Raw genomic sequence first — 16,524 nt, 5'->3', positions numbered from 1 at the left:
TATTATTCCCATTTTACAGATGGGGCAACTGAAGGAGAGAGGTTAAGTGGCTTATTCAAGGACACACTGTAAGTCCCTGGCAGACCTCCTGATTTCCACTCATGTTCTAACCACTAGACAACACTTCTTCTGGTGGGCCAATTATATGCTGATATTTTCAGGGCCATACTCAGGAGTGCAAAACTTTGTGGCATCATGGGAACATTTGCTCCATGTGGCAAACGCTGTGGGTCAGATTTCCAGGTGGAGTAAATCAGTGTAGCTCTATTAGCTTCAGTTAAACTATGTCAATTTACAGCAGCTGAGAATCTAGCCCACACTGTGCATTCCTTGAGGCTCAAGTAAGCAGAGTGCATTATACATGAGTTCTTGTGAAGATATTGGGTTATACCTCAGCATGCCTACTGCCTTCAGCTCCTTCATGCAGTCTGTCATTATGGGAACGTTGTGTACAGGAAGAGAAAGTAAAGCAGTGGCTAGAGCACTGGTCTGGGGCTCAGACAGGCTGAGTTCTAGCTCTGACTCAGCTGTGTACTGTATGCTAAATTAGGTAACCTGCCTGTAAAATGGAAGGAAGAATACTCAAGTACTTTGAGAGCTGTGGATGAAAGTATTATATTAGTGCCAACGCACTATTCTTGTAACTCAGCTTTGAAGTCTCCATTGTGAAACTCTTCATTTGTGAGGCTGCCACAGTTAGTTGCACAGAATCCATTTTTCAGTTTCAGCAACAAATGAATACGTGCAAACTGGGTGTGGCAACTGCAGCAAGAATTTTCTTGTTCAGACTCAACAGGACATAATGTAGCTCCTTACGTTTACAACCACAACTTTCAAGTTGTTGGCTGTTTATCCCAAGTTCAGGCCGTTATAATCTTCCTATTGATAATGACCCTACAGCAGGCTTGGAAAATGTTAGTGTCTATAAAGCCTCAGAAGCAAACTATGAATTGGAAGGTACAGGTTGTAGGGAAGTAAATTATTCTTTATTAGATGGGAGAGGGAATCAAAGTTAAGGTAACATTTTTATTTCAGGGCTGCTACTAAGACTATTCATTTTCAGTAACAGAAAAGAAGTGGAGTTGCAAGTCAACAATAAATTCAAATTGACAGAGGCAATTTTGCAACAGTCTGGAGAATCAATGCAGAAATACAGTTTTACTGCAGCCTGTTATTTCCAGCAACTATGTTTGTCTCATCGGTGAGTCTTCGACTGTCTTAATGAGAATAACAGGCAGCAGTTACATTACAACAGCATGAAAAATGGGTGGAGAGGGGGAGAGACACTCTCACACATGTATTTATTCTTCTCTGGTTTGGGTCCTAAGAGACAGCCTCTGATTTATGTCTGAGGGTTGGACCATTCAGCAACTGGATAATACAGGATGCTGCAAGCCTCCTGGGAGGTGCTGATTGCTTTTAACTCCCAGGAAGCATTCATCATCTCTTGGGATCAGACCAGGGACCTTCTCTCACTTCCTAGGCCCAGAAACATTGTTTTGTATAGGCCGGAACGATGGCTGGGGAATGGAGACCAGACTTTCTCCAGGGAGAGCCATTGGTTCTGGCTCTAGAACGTGCTTCCCCCTTTGGTCTAATTGAACCTAAGGACCTGATCTGCAGCTTTCTCAGAGTTCTGTTTACTGCAGATGAGAAGACAGAGAGGGTAAAAGAGGCTTTAGCCACCTTTGAGCTTCCTTGATCCCCATGGAAACCAGTGGCTGGTTAAGCCCTCAGCATAATTTAAAGCTGCCTTAGGGCTGCTCTAAATCACCCACTACTGTAATAATCCTTAGAGGCTGTTATGCTGGTCAGGGATCAGTGAAATGGAGCATGCTTCAGCCACAGCTCCTGGGAGGTGGTGAGGTGCCCATGTTGTTCCAGTGTGAATAAAAAGTGGAAAGTGACAGATAGTTAAAGAAAAGGGGTTTAACATTTCAAAGCTAAGATCTCACTTAGTTCAGAAGTGTTTTCAGTATTTTTAGCTGTGATTTTCAAACTTCAGTGAGGCTGCCAAATGTAACTAAAAACTGTCGAGCAGGATGACTAATACTTTCAGCATTTCTACACAACTCGGTGATAATAGAACTCAATGTGGCAGCATACCAGAATCACTGGCAACTATTTCATTGTAAATTTCAGCTGGCTTACATGTCTCTGCAGCTTTTCTTCCATCATACATTTGCTGAATAGCCTCACTGCTAAAATTAATGGCAGCACCATCGAAAGAACACAGTGCTTGTAGATGACCTGTACTTCCTACCATATTTTCAAAGCTCGCCCCCTTCTATTGACAACAGACTGGCGCTCAAATTGGCTACTGTGCATTAGCATTTAAATGCACAGAGGGCCAGGATGAAAAAACAAACACAATCCCCAAATCACCAATACAAACACAGAAAAGGAAAAGCCATGAATATAACTTTAGGCTCATAGTGAAAATATGGTACAACTGGGAATGCATATGATTCAATTTTTGTCTTTAGTATCTGTGAGACTCAGCTGGTGCGGAATAAAGATGCATCTTTTAAAATAGATCCCTCCAAAGTCAGTTGTGTGTATTATTTACTTGGTTAAAGCAGGAAACCAGTACAGGAGCCAAAATTCTCCTGTGTAGGTCCACTGAAACCAAATGAAGCCAGACTACTTTAAGTCACAGAGAGGATCTGGCCTTATTTTATCTGGCATTGTGGATCATCAGATTTTTTTTTCCTGTTGCAGAGTTGAGTTGTTTCAGTTGAGAACGGTGGCCTTTTCATGTTAAGATATAAATCGGTGTTGCTTAGCAGTGGTGGGTATGAAAGATTCCTGATAACATCTTATTCAGCCCTGCTCGTTCCGAAAGATTCTTGATAAGACTTTGAAAACAGAAATTGGCTCATGCTTCTGAGAGAACCTGTCAAGGCCCTTTGAGAGAATGATCAGGTATCACAAGTCATGGGGGAAAGAGGGGTTATTTCACAAGTCACCTATGGCAAAAACACCACATTTCATAGTGTCACTCCCCTCCTGACCAGCAGTGGCATAGAGTGAGAAACATATACCTCCAAAAAAGCATTCTTAGCTCTATTAACATAAGGGTCTTGATTCTGCAAACACTGGAGTCCCGATTTATGCAAGTACTCAACGGGACTACTGACCTGAGTCAGGTGAGCAGGATTTGGTTCTACCTCAGACATTAGATACCAAGAATTCATATAGGGTTTAAGGAACTCTTTATTCCAATGTCCAGTAAGAAAACCAAGTAGGCCCAAAATGACCAGCATGATGCAAAATTACATGCTTCTGACATACACAGGAAAGCCCTTGTGGTAGGGGTTTTTAAAACAGATCATTCCAAAGTCAGTTGTGTGTGCTATTTACCTGGTCAAATGTAAGGCCTATAACACGTGGTGACTCAAAAATGACTGCTATGAAAGAAAATGGATAAAAGTTTACATGGGGAAGATATAACATCAGCATTGCTGTATTGGCCACATACTGCCCTCAATCCAAGATAGCAGTTCCATTCATGTCAATGTAGGCATGAGTGTAGGGCAGTGGTATAGCAGATATTAAACCACTACTAAAAATCCACACAGCTATTCTTGAAGTGCCAGCAAGCTACAGCCACCCTTGTATTTCCAGGTCTGCACAATTCTACTTTAGGGCCATCATCTTAATAACAGATGTGTGATGCCTAGTGCATAATGTATCTTGAGGAATCTGCTACTGATGTTCATAATGCCTGCAATAACCCGGGGATCCCATTGGAAAGGGCAACCGAGAATAGAATCTGGCTTCTGAAAGAACCAGCAAGTGGTAAAGCTTTTTGTTTTGCAGCTGTGGAAGGAAACGAACAGTTGCTGGGCAGTGCTGCTGAAGCGCTGCAGACGGATGCCCATTGAGCATTCTGTTCACTGCCTCCCTCCCTCATCCATGCACTGCACACTCCCTGACACATCAGCAGGCGGTCTTTCCAAATAAGCATTCCTTGTTAACTTGGTTCATTTAAAACTGCAGTGCCCCACAGGAGGAAATTATAGAGTCCCTACCATCAAAAAACACATGTTGGTATGTCAGGAAAAAGATACAAACCTTCTTTCATACAGTGAGGTAGGTGTCTATCAGTAACTGGTAAGCAGGATTTTGCTATACTCTGTATAGTAAGAATAACTATGTTCTATCAACATGTCTTCCTTCAGCTTATGAAGGAGTTTTCCCAAGCAAAGCAGTTATTAGAAGATCAGAGTGTGATATCACATAAGACAAGATAACATTGAGGCCAAAGTGCCTAGCAAGAGTCACAAAAAGATTAGACATTTATATGGATAACGAGAACATCTGAAATTACATTAGACAAGATACAAAAAACATGCTCACAGATATAAACCCTCAAACTTCAGGACAGAAGGCAACTGCTAACTGATGTGTTGTGAAGAAACTTTCCCTCTCGGCAGGTTAGTATATAATACTCCACTATGAAGTTTCTCACAACTTCCTTTGAACTATCTGGTGCTGGCCGCTGTCCGAGCCAGGGCATCAGGCTAGATAAACGCAGTGGTCCATCTGATATGGCAATTCCTATGTTCCTCTGAATGGTAGAGAGGTGGATGTAGGTTTTGGAAGCATGTTATTTATTTGTGTAATTTGTTGTGTTAAATGGGATTTGGGATTGACATAGCTGCAAACCTCTTTGAAAATGCACTGTACTGTAAGCAGACGATTCAGGCCAACAAAATATTTTGCAGCAAAGTCATGCTTTTTCAACCCAGGCATTATAATGACTTTTCTCCCCCCATTCTGCTTCATAATGCACATATAGAACAATATTTCATAAAATACGTACTGCTTGTAAAGTCCAAAACCTTGAATTTTTTGACCATTCAGTGCATAAGCACATAAAGCATATTTTGGACAAACCTGTCTAGAGGTTGACATTGATTTCCAATGCTGAAACTATATCTAGTTGATTTAAAACACACACACACACACACACACACACACATTCCTCCTTTATAGAATAATATAAAAGCTTTCATTAAGATCTGGCTATTATTTAGGGCCTGATTCAAAATCCACTGAAGTCAATTGCTTTCAGTGGCCTTGGATCAGGCCCTTAACAACAAACTCACCATTTTGAATTACAATTCTCCATCCCCTAATTGGATTCAAATACAGTAAGTAAGTCTCTGTGTTTTGTGAGTTGTATGAGTGATCCTACAGACATCAGTCCAAGGACTCATAAGTCATGTGAATTTCTGAAAAAATATTCCTAACTAGAATCTAAATGCCAAGTGAGATGAAATAATTCGGCATTTACTGCATTGATAGCAGTTTGAAAGAGCAAAGAGAAAAGAATTTGAAACAGAAGCAGCAAGGCTTAGGGTTTGATTCTGATTTCTCATCAGTGCAAATCAGGAATAACACGCCATAGCAGACAATGGAGTTTCAGAGCTCACGGACACCATTGCATCAGGCCTACAGTGCACCGACCAGGTACACCAATTTCAGTATATATAGGGAAAGTACTTTGTCACCAGAATACCATGCACCTGGAGCCATGTCGTTCAGATTTCCAATCCAAACCAGTTTTGGATGATGAGTGGGTTTAACTAACCCTAGATTTCAGTGATGTTACAAGCTCTCTATTATTTGCTGGCACTGATGACAGCTATTTCAGTGCACCTCAGACTGTGGGGTAGAATTTTTGTCCCTATCATGACCCAACCTGCAATAAAAAGTCACATGATTTTATACACCTAGTGAGAAAAGAAATAATATTTTGTTCTCTGCAAAACTTCTGCAGTACTAGGCTCATTTGCTCATCCTGCAGCACAAATGTCAGTCAACAGAAGGGGAGTCTCCTCATTTGCAAGGGGAAAACACTGACTCTTGTTAGAAAAGGCCATGAAAACAGATAGTAGTCAAGATATTGCAGGTACAATGGCAGTTTGAAAAGAGAAAGAGAAGGTGGAAAAATTGTTACCATTTCTGAGTCTGAAAAGATTCTCCTCTCCTCCAGGCTTTGTAACAACCTGTACAATGGAAATATTCTGACCCAGAGTGGGAGATACCATTGACTAGTAATTAAAAATGGGAAACAGACTCAGGCTAACAGACCCTGCCTCTAACTTACTGTGACCTTGGCCAAGTCACTTAACTGTCTGGACTTAGTTCACCACCAGTGTAACTCCAGTGAAGTCAATGAAGTGAAATGAGTAGTAAATTTGGTTCTCCATGCTCATTTTACCCACCTGAACATGATAGAGGCGTCATGAGGCTAAGTTAAGTTTGTGTAAAGTGGTTTGAATGCCTCAGATGGAAGGTTTTAAGTGCAAAGTGCAAAGTACTGTTATGATTAAGTGTATGAGTAGAACACCACTCTTTGGTTGCACTAGTGCCAAATCCAAGCAAGTACTGCTGTGTTACATGGTGGGCAGTTGCACATTTTCCAACCCTACAGCCCCGGGGCAAACATTTCATGTAATTCCAACCAGCTGAACTCCACCCTGTTTTCATCTATCAAACAGGCTGGGTTCTGTCACTGGCAAAAGGAATTCTGATGGTAACTCTGATGGTAATAGGAAAGAGCTTAACTGAGGGACTCAGTACTTGGTTGATCCCAGCTATTGAGAGCAACTAAGGGCCTAATTCTCAGCTATGACCAGAAGAAGAGGGTGTGAAATGTTCATTCATTTGTGTTCCTACCTTGCAAGGGTGTTGTGAGGCTTTAATGAATTAATGTGTATAAAGCTTCTGAGATATCTGCCAGGAAGATGCTATATATTAATTATTAATTATTATTATACGTATAGAGCCAAAAACATGCTGTATGCTTTACAGACTTTCAATAAAAGAGGCTACACCGCTGTAAACATCTTAAAGTATAAAATAAGTAAATAAATGGGGGTGAGGGGTTTTTTTTGTATTTGTCTTCTGGTTTCTGAGCCTTTAGGGTGCACCTGTGAGTCATATTTTAAAGCTTTTTCTAGCCCTTATGGTTGCAGAGAACTTTAAAAAATGTAAGCTGAGGTTCTCATGTAGTCCCCTTTTCCCAGGCACTGGGGCTTGAAGTAAAATATGAAATATCACATGACTCATGATGAAATCAAGGAAGCCAGCAGCACTGCCATATCTCAGATGAAAGTCTTTCAATTGCAAAGAGTCTTAGGATTAAACATACAAGTAAAACACCAGACTCTTCTGCAGCACATGGCTTGAATCCAAAGCAAGTGAACCTGTGTTAAATGGCGTCCACACATGACAATTGCACATGTTCCAATCCTATGTCCCACTTCCACAAGCACGTGCTTAACTTTAAAAGCATAAGTGGCATTATTGACTTCAGTGGGGTTACTCACATGAATAAAATTAGGTCTGTGCATAAGTGTTTGCAAGGTTAGGGGACTATTGTCCCAGGAAGCCATATTCATGCAATTGCTGTTGGTAACAAACACTAGGATTGAGTTACATATCAAATCCCAGTGTTCTACTTTCTGGTGATAAACTGGGTAAACTAGTGAAAACAAAATCATTGCTAGGGGAATGAGCACTTAGAAGACGATCGTATAGAAAGAATCCACCTATACCATCAGTCTCCATATCAAGGCACAGAGAAAGAGATAACTCTGGCCTCATTATCAGCTACATCAGCACAGTAGAATAAATATGTTTGTGAACCAGATTTTAAGACATTAATTTTGCCTGCAGCGATGTATGTGGACGGATTGGAAGTTTTTCAGGAGTGTCCTATATGCTTTAATGTACAATGCATGCTAGAGGATTTTTTTTTTAAATACTGTCATAATATCAGGTTTCAGAGTAACAGCCGTGTTAGTCTGTATTCGCAAAAAGAAAAGGAGGACTTGTGGCACCTTAGAGACTAACCAATTTATTAGAGCATAAGCTTTCGTGAGCTACAGCTCACTTCCTCAGATGCATATCGTGGAAACTGCAGCAGGCTTTATATATACACAGAGAATATGAAACAATACCTATTCCCACCCCACTGTCCTGCTGGTAATAGCTTATCTAAAGTGATTTCCAGCACAAATCCAGGTTTTCTCACCCTCCACCCCCCCACACAAATTCACTCTCCTGCTGGTGATAGCCCATCCAAAGTGACAACTCTTTACACAATGTGCATGACAATCAAGCTGGGCTAAAAGCTTTTACTTTTAGCCCAGCTTGATTGTCATGCACATTGTGTAAAGAGTTGTCACTTTGGATGGGCTATCACCAGCAGGAGAGTGAATTTGTGTGGGGGGGTGGAGGGTGAGAAAACCTGGATTTGTGCTGGAAATCACTTTAGATAAGCTATTACCAGCAGGACAGTGGGGTGGGAATAGGTATTGTTTCATATTCTCTGTGTATATATAAAGCCTGCTGCAGTTTCCACGATATGCATCTGAGGAAGTGAGCTGTAGCTCACGAAAGCTTATGCTCTAATAAATTGGTTAGTCTCTAAGGTGCCACAAGTCCTCCTTTTCTTTTTGTCATAATATCAGTCACCAGATGGCGCTCTTACACACAGTTTCACAACTGCTTTTCTTTGGCTTGTGAGCACTGTTCAGTGTTTGAATAAAAGCAGCATATTTGTTAGTTGAGTGATGCAGTCTCTTTCTGAGAGTTATTGTTGTAAGCAGTAGGAGAGCTTGCTCTCCTCGCTAATCTCCCTGACAACAGTGAATTCTTGTGGCAGAGCTGCTCCTGGGGAACTGGGTGTTGGTGTTTTGGCTGAGTCTCCTGAAAGAGAGGTTTACCTGCCTGCCACTTGACCCCCCTCTGTTCAAGGACTGATACATACACAGCGTGAATAAAACAAGTTACACAAAGAATACCCAGATTCCCTGTCACTGATTTCTTTAGACCTGCAAGGCCCAGCTCTGGGCAGAGCGGTGACAACTGTAACTACACCAATGCAGACAGTACTGCTGCTTTTATTGACTCATTTAAGCCAACTTTCTCTGGGCAACATGATTAGATATCAGCACGTCACAAGATTACAGTCAAGCTATCACTAGTATTTATGGCGTTTCCAGCTGATATCACCGTGATTATTATCTTCCCAGCTGTGCTGATGACGTACGGATTACTGACAGTTTGATACTCAATTACTGCCTTGAAATTTCCAAGCTCACTCCACACGCATTCACCACGGGATATGAAAACTTAGATGCTCTCAAAGAAGTAGAAGTAGAAGAACACAAAACAAAAGCTCTGAGTCTTGGTCTGCTGCTGTGTCAGATACACAGACTGTCTGCCAAAGGCACCTCAAAGACATGCCAAGAAAATGACATTGCATTTTGGGTTCAATGCAACCAGTTTGCTTTAGATTGTTATTGATGGTCAGGATAGTTCAGCCAGCCGTACTAGAAATATGCTGTTGCAGGATGTCATAACCAAAACACTTAATTAGAATAAGAGTGATGAGATTATTATCAAAGCAGGATTTACAAGGTCAAGTCATTCCCACAGGGAATAAAAATCTCTTCCTACTGCAAATGTTGGTGTGAATAGAAGGAAAATTAAAAATCAGAATAATAGAATTTAGATATGGAGAAGGCCTACTAGATCATCCAGGTTGCCCCCTACTTAGGTAAGGTCGATCCCTACAACACATTTCCTAGTGTTCTGACCAGTCCAACTTTAACAGCCTCCAACACAACCCTTAGGAAAACATTCCATGGCTTGTTACTTCTTAATTTCATCCTATTAGTTATAGCCATTTGATCAACTCTAAATAATTTCTCTTCCTCTTTGGTGTTTATAACCTTCACGTATTTGTAGACTGTTACCATATTCTCTTCCTTTGTCACCAAAGGAAAGCTGGGTATATTCATTCCTCTTAAATCAATCTTCTTATGACCCTAGCCATTTTTAATTTTTGTCTCTGAGCTCCCTACATCCGCTCAGGATCTTTCTGGGAGCAATGATATAATGTCATAGGGTAAAGGCACCCCATCCTGGTGCTCCCTGCCTCAGTTTCCATTCTGGAGGTGGGTCTCCAGAGTCACCACATACCAGACTGAGATGGAGATGTGGCCTAGCCCTCCAGCCCAGTCACAAACAAATGCAACCCTTTCCAGGGTACCAAGAGGTCAATGAAAAAGTTCCAACAAACAGAAAGATTCTTCTGCCCTTCAGGGACTTCTCTTCAGCCCCACTTTGGACCATGTTCTCTGACCCTTTCTAGGCTACTTCTGAGAGTCATTCTGGCTCTGCAATAGAGCACTCAGCCTACTGGGCTCCATTCCTGGCATCCTTCCCTGCTCTGGTATAGAGCACTGAACTTCCAGGCTGGTTCCCACAGAGTATCTGGCCACCTAGCTCAGGGCCTTCCCCAAGAGTTTACCTGCATCCTGTAGTTCCAACTTCCAGCCTGAGCTCTCTTAGCCCTTTCCTAAGGCTCAGCTGTCAATTAAGCTATCCCCCATCTCTTTACTTCCGCCTCCTGCATCGGGCTGGGATGCAGCTAATTAATTGTGGCCCGGCTGTGGATGCTTCTATATCCCTTTAAAGGGGCCAGTCACCCTGTGACATGTGAAAAACCATGCATTAAAATTACAGAGAAGGAACAGGAACATGATAACGATGGTTGTTAAAGCTGATTGGTGCCTTATTTGTATACAGATTTTAAATGCTTGTGGTATTCGCATAAGGACTGTTTCTTCTGGATCAATCTGCCTCCTGGCTTCAGGTATCTCCAGGCATGGCTGCTTTGGAAGCAGAAGGTGTGCTGCAATGGGACTACATTTTTTTAAAGTTGCTCAATAATCGGTTGTTTGACAGTCCACAAATCTGGGCAACAAGATGACCTGGGTTGTCCTGAAGGCCTCAAATAAGTGAGGTAAGATAGCTTTGAATGCATACATCTGTGTCATGTAAGACAGGGAAAGACTGGGGAACAGCAACCACTACATCATGCCTGAATCAAAGAGCAGAGTGAGGTGCCATGGCCATCACGAATGGATTGCTTCTTTTGTTAGGTTTCAGAGTAGCAGCCGTGTTAGTCTGTATTCGCAAAAAGAAAAGGAGGACTTGTGGCACCTTAGAGACTAACCAATTTATTAGAGCATAAGCTTTCGTGAGCTACAGCTCACTTCCTTCTTTTGTTAGTTGTTAAGCAAACAATCATGAGACAAACAGCGTAGGAGAGCAGGGGAAAGAGAAATACCATTCTATGAACCAGTAGGGGGAGGCAGACTTCAGTCTCAGGATACGTGCAAGGAAAAAACCCAAGCAAGTATTTCTTTGGCAGACAAGAGAGAACTGTAGCTCAGAGGGAACAGATGAAAATAAATTATATTTTTTCAGGGAAGAAATGCAAAAAGCATTGCATTTCTAGCGGACCTAGACTCATTTAGAGATGGAGCGGAGCTACAATGTTTTGATGCAAAACAGAATGTTCCCACCAGGCTTGGTTACACCAATGCAAAACCAGTGTAAGCGAGAGGCGAATCAGGTCCACAGTATTTAGATCCGGAAGTTTGATTTAGCCCACTGTGGAGACAGGGATCAGCTGTGACATTTGGATCAGATTGAACATGGAAAGGTGTTAGCAAGACATCTTCTGTAACATGACTAAAGACTTACTGAGACTCCACTTCAATAAGCTTAGAGGCAAATACGTAGCATTTTGCAATACAATGCATATGTGCAAAGGAACAGAGATGAGACTGCTGTGTGAACCTTAATGCTGCGTTTTCTGACTTCTGTGCAACTAAATTCCCAGGGTCAGATCCTAGTTTCTATAAATCAGCACCACTCCATTAACTTCAGTGGTGATATGCCAATGTACGCTAGCTGAAGAGCTGTCCCTCAATCTCAGTATTGCCAACCCCAAATATTCAACAAAATTAATCAGTCAAGACCCTAAAATCATGTGATTGGCTTTAAAACAATGAGACTTTTAAAAAATAATACATTCTAGGTTACTTGAATTTACCTTCTGGTTCCTGGGCCCATAGGATACACTAGATTCAAGAGGGCTAGAAACTGACCTTTGTTTTAAATGACAGATCAGATTCTCTCAGAATCACATTACTCCAGAAGCTGGGGCTTTAAGAAAAGTTGACAATACTATGACTTCTAGGGTTGCGTTAATATGAATGTGACTAAAGCATAAGTGTAAAGGAGATGCAAAACTGTTGGTTCCATTGTAGTTGTACCTGTTTTATAACAGGTTTACATTTGGTCCTGGGAGTCCAAAAAAACAATCACAATTAAATTCTTGCACCTGTTAAAATAGTCAAGGGACTACTAAATGAAGTTGTTACATCCTTTCTTAAACCAAAGACAATTTTCATTTTAAATATACAGCAGATGCTGCACTTCAGCTTACATATCTTTCAAACCAAATTCTAGCAGCAGCATCCACTTAACCATGTCAGGTTTCAGAGTAGCAGCCGTGTTAGCCTGTATTTGCAAAAAGAAAAGGAGCACTAGTGGCACCTTAGAGACTAACCAATTTATTTGAGCATAAGCTTTCGTGAGCTACAGCATCTGATGAAGTGAGCTGTCGCTCACGAAAGCTTATGCTCAAATAAATTGGTTAGTCTCTAAGGTGCCACTAGTGCTCCTTTTCTTTTAACCATGTCAGTAACTGTTAATTCATGTAATGTGCAATTGCATAAGGCAAATTTTTAAAAATGAACTTTCCAGCTGGTAAAGCTAATAGACTATCCAATCCCCAAATCCTTTGAAATATTAATCTTTGGTTTGTTTGGCTTCAGAAGTTAATCTCAACTACAAAACGGTTCTAGCAACCCAGGTTAATTGTGCATAGTGAAAAGATTATGCATCAAGCAAAAAAGAAAAAAAGCCAGATACCAGCACAGAATTAGTTTATTGTAACTTGACTCAGGTTTACTTTGATTTTTGTCACCTAGACCATGGAACAAGTAAGCTGATTCTTTTACATTGATCCTTTTTGATAAAGCAGAGTGCTATCTTGTGAATCATTACTGTGTGAAATGAGCTAACTGGAACACTCTTAAAAGTCTAGCACACAGGAAGTGCTGAACTGTTTGCTTACCTATCCGGGGAAACTAAGCAAGAGAGTAAAAGTCATCTTTTATATCAAAACAATTGCACTGCCAAATTTTTCTCCAAATGCACAATAACTAAAATTACAACACCCAATCTTATCACCAGTTTCAGTGGGAGTTTCATGGCCATGACAAATGCAATATCCCAATTGTAAAAGGACTTTAAAAAAAACTAGGGGCTGTCACTAGCAGCTAGTTCCCAGTTCTTAACTATTTGTCCCAGGAAAGGAGGTGGAGAGAGAAGAGAGAAAATATTACAGTCAACCTTGAAGATTTAGGGCCTGATTCTGAAGTCATTGCACATGCAAAACACCCACTGACTTCAATGGGAATAACATATCCACCAGGGTTATGGATCAGCAGACTTACTAAGAACCACATAGTGTCCTTGATATGTATTCATAGCTGAGAGTTCAAATAAGCACATGGATAGGGCATTACTCTGGCTAGAAGAGATGATCTGTCTGGGGCTCAGATGGTGAACACTGAAATGAAAGGAATTTTCCCCTTTCCACTTAGACTTCTTGCCACAGATTAAAGATCTGATCCTGGAAGGTGCTGAAGACCGCATACAAGGTGCTGAGGCACATTCATCTGCCTTCAATGTCAGAGGGAATTGAGTGTGCTTGTCAGGAAGCACTCTGGAGCTCTCAAGGTCAGACCCTTATTAAACTAACTACTTTGTTTCAGGTTTCAGAGTAGCAGCCGTGTTAGTCTGTATCCGCAAAAAGAACAGGAGTACTTGTGGAACCTTAGAGACTAACAAATTTATTTGAGCATAAGCTTTCGTGGACTACAGCCCACTTCATCAGTTGCATGCAGTGGAAAATACAGTAGGATGATTTTATATACACCGAGAACATGAAACAACAGGTGTTGTCATACACACTATAACGAGAGTGATCAGTTAAGGTGAGCTATTACCAGCAGGAAAGAAAAAAAAAACCTTTTGTAGTGATTATCATCCAGTTATAACCTGTGGTATTATATAGCCCCATTATAATACTGCTTTGCTCCTTTGCAGGTAGCCTTGCAAGGATTCCCTCAGCAGAGAATCTGACTAGGAGCTCTTAAATTACTGATCCCTGCAGCAGGCAGTAATTTCCCAGAAGATGCCAAGAAAGATTGCTGTCCCTATCTGCAGGTCAGCATGTACCTGCATGGCCCAAAAGGCCTGTATCATTCTCTAATTCCCTGTCATTTAATAGCCCAGATGCCTCTCTTTTGTCTGGTTTCAGAGTAACAGCCGTGTTAGTCTGTATTCGCAAAAAGAAAAGGAGTACTTGTGGCACCTTAGAGACTAACCAATTTATTAGAGCATAAGCTTTCGTGAGCTACAGCTCACTTCATCAGATGCATATCGTGGAAACTGCAGCAGACTTTATATATACAGAGAGAATATGAACCAATACCTCCTCCCACCCCACTGTCCTGCTGGTAATAGCTTATCTAAAGTGATCATCAGGTGGGCCATTTCCAGCACAAATCCAGGTTTTCTCACCCTCCACCCCCCCACACAAATTCACTCTCCTGCTGGGGCTATCACCTGCTGGGGCTATCATGCTGGAAATGGCCCACCTGATGATCACTTTAGATAAGCTATTACCAGCAGGACAGTGGGGTGGGAGGAGGTATTGGTTCATATTCTCTCTGTATATATAAAGTCTGCTGCAGTTTCCACGATATGCATCTGATGAAGTGAGCTGTAGCTCACGAAAGCTTATGCTCTAATAAATTGGTTAGTCTCTAAGGTGCCACAAGTACTCCTTTTCTCTTTTGTCTGACTCTCATGCAGGGAGCTTCACTGGGTATTTTTTTTTCTTCCCCTCTCTTCACATTGATTTTTGTGTGAATTCAGTGCCTGTGAAAGGTGATAGTTTTCTATCCCCTGGAGGAGGATGTTCTCTGTTTACCCACAGAACAGGAAGAGCACAGCCAGCAGCACAACTTCCCCACCAATGAGGGACACGTGGATGAGACTGCCAACAAAGTTGCCAATCGGCGCCAACGGTGGTGGTGACTTGTGTGATGTGGGAAGGTTTACTAGACACTGAACTGCAGAAATCAATCCCATTTCACACAGGCCATCCAACGGCCAAGAACTTTTGGCCACGGCCAGCATGGGCTGGTTTCACACAGGCAACCTAGAAGTGAAATGGCATATATCCTATTATCAGTCTCCTAGTCCAGCCAGCCTCTTTGGTTGAGTCTCTTGTGAAGATGACAGATAGAACCTGCCAGGATCTATTGTGCTTCTCACGCAATAGACTGTAACAACATCTGTGGGAATCACAGTAGAAAGATGTCTCCCTGTACAAAGCAACTTCCCTCTATTTTTTTTTTGAATATTCAAATCTTTCTTCCATGAAATGGAGGCTGTAGCTTCCCCAGTGGCTCAGCTTTCCTTCAGATAAGTGTAGACATTTTCAACAATGAGGACTAGTCAGTTTGAAGCGGGTGGAGTGGTAACTCTTATCTAAAGATAAGATGGAAAATGGAGAGGGCCAGTACCAGGAACTGCATGTTAACAGACTATGTGACTCAAACCTATGTACACTGAATCACACTCAGGAAGGTCCACTCTTAAATAATTCCCATTTAGACACTCTACAAACACAAGTGTTACTCGTTAAAAACCAAAACCCACTGCCACATACTCATGGGAAGGTAGCAGGCCGTCCAGCCAGCCCCCAGACAAGCACTTACGTGATACTTCAAGGCTGGTTATTTCTATATGAAGCCATGGCTTTGACTAATTAATAAAACTTCCTGAGTAACTCCACGTTTGGCTGGACTAAGCTCTGCAGCACTTTAAGCCCTTTGTATTTCTGAAATATGCTAAATAAGTTATTCTTCAAAGACACATTGGTGAGGCCTCATCTGGAGTACTGTGTCCAGTTTTGGGCCCCACACTTCAAGAAGGATGTGGAGAAATTGGAGAGAGTCCAGCGAAGGGCAACAAAAATGATTAGGGGACTGGAACACATGACTTATGAGGAGAGGCTGAGGGAGCTGGGATTGTTTAGCCTGCAGAAGAGAAGAATGAGGGGGGATTTGATAGCTGCTTTCAACTACCTGAAAGGGGGTTCCAAAGAGGATGGCTCTAGACTGTTCTCAATGGTAGTAGATGACAGAACGAGGAGTAATGGTCTCAAGTTGCAGTGGGGGAGGTTTAGATTGGATATTTGGAAAAACTTTTTCACTAAGAGGGTGGTGAAACACTGGAATGCGTTACCTAGGGAGGTGGTAGAATCTCCTTCCTTAGAGGTTTTTAAGGTCAGGCTTGACAAAGCCCTGGCTGGGATGATTTAACTGGGGAGCGGTCCTGCTTTGAGCAGGGGGTTGGACTAGATGACCTTCTGGGGTCCCTTCCAACCCGGATATTCTATGACACCAAAAACAGAGTACAAAAACTCTTGCTTCACAGAGTTCCCAAGTTCAGTATTGTATCTGATTGCAGTGGATGAACAGAAGAATTTAATTAAGTTTCATA

This window comes from Lepidochelys olivacea (assembly GCF_965140295.1).
Source record: "Lepidochelys olivacea isolate rLepOli2 genome assembly, chromosome: 9".
Taxonomy (NCBI): Eukaryota; Metazoa; Chordata; order Testudines; family Cheloniidae; genus Lepidochelys; species Lepidochelys olivacea.
This window is presented reverse-complemented; position numbering follows the sequence as displayed.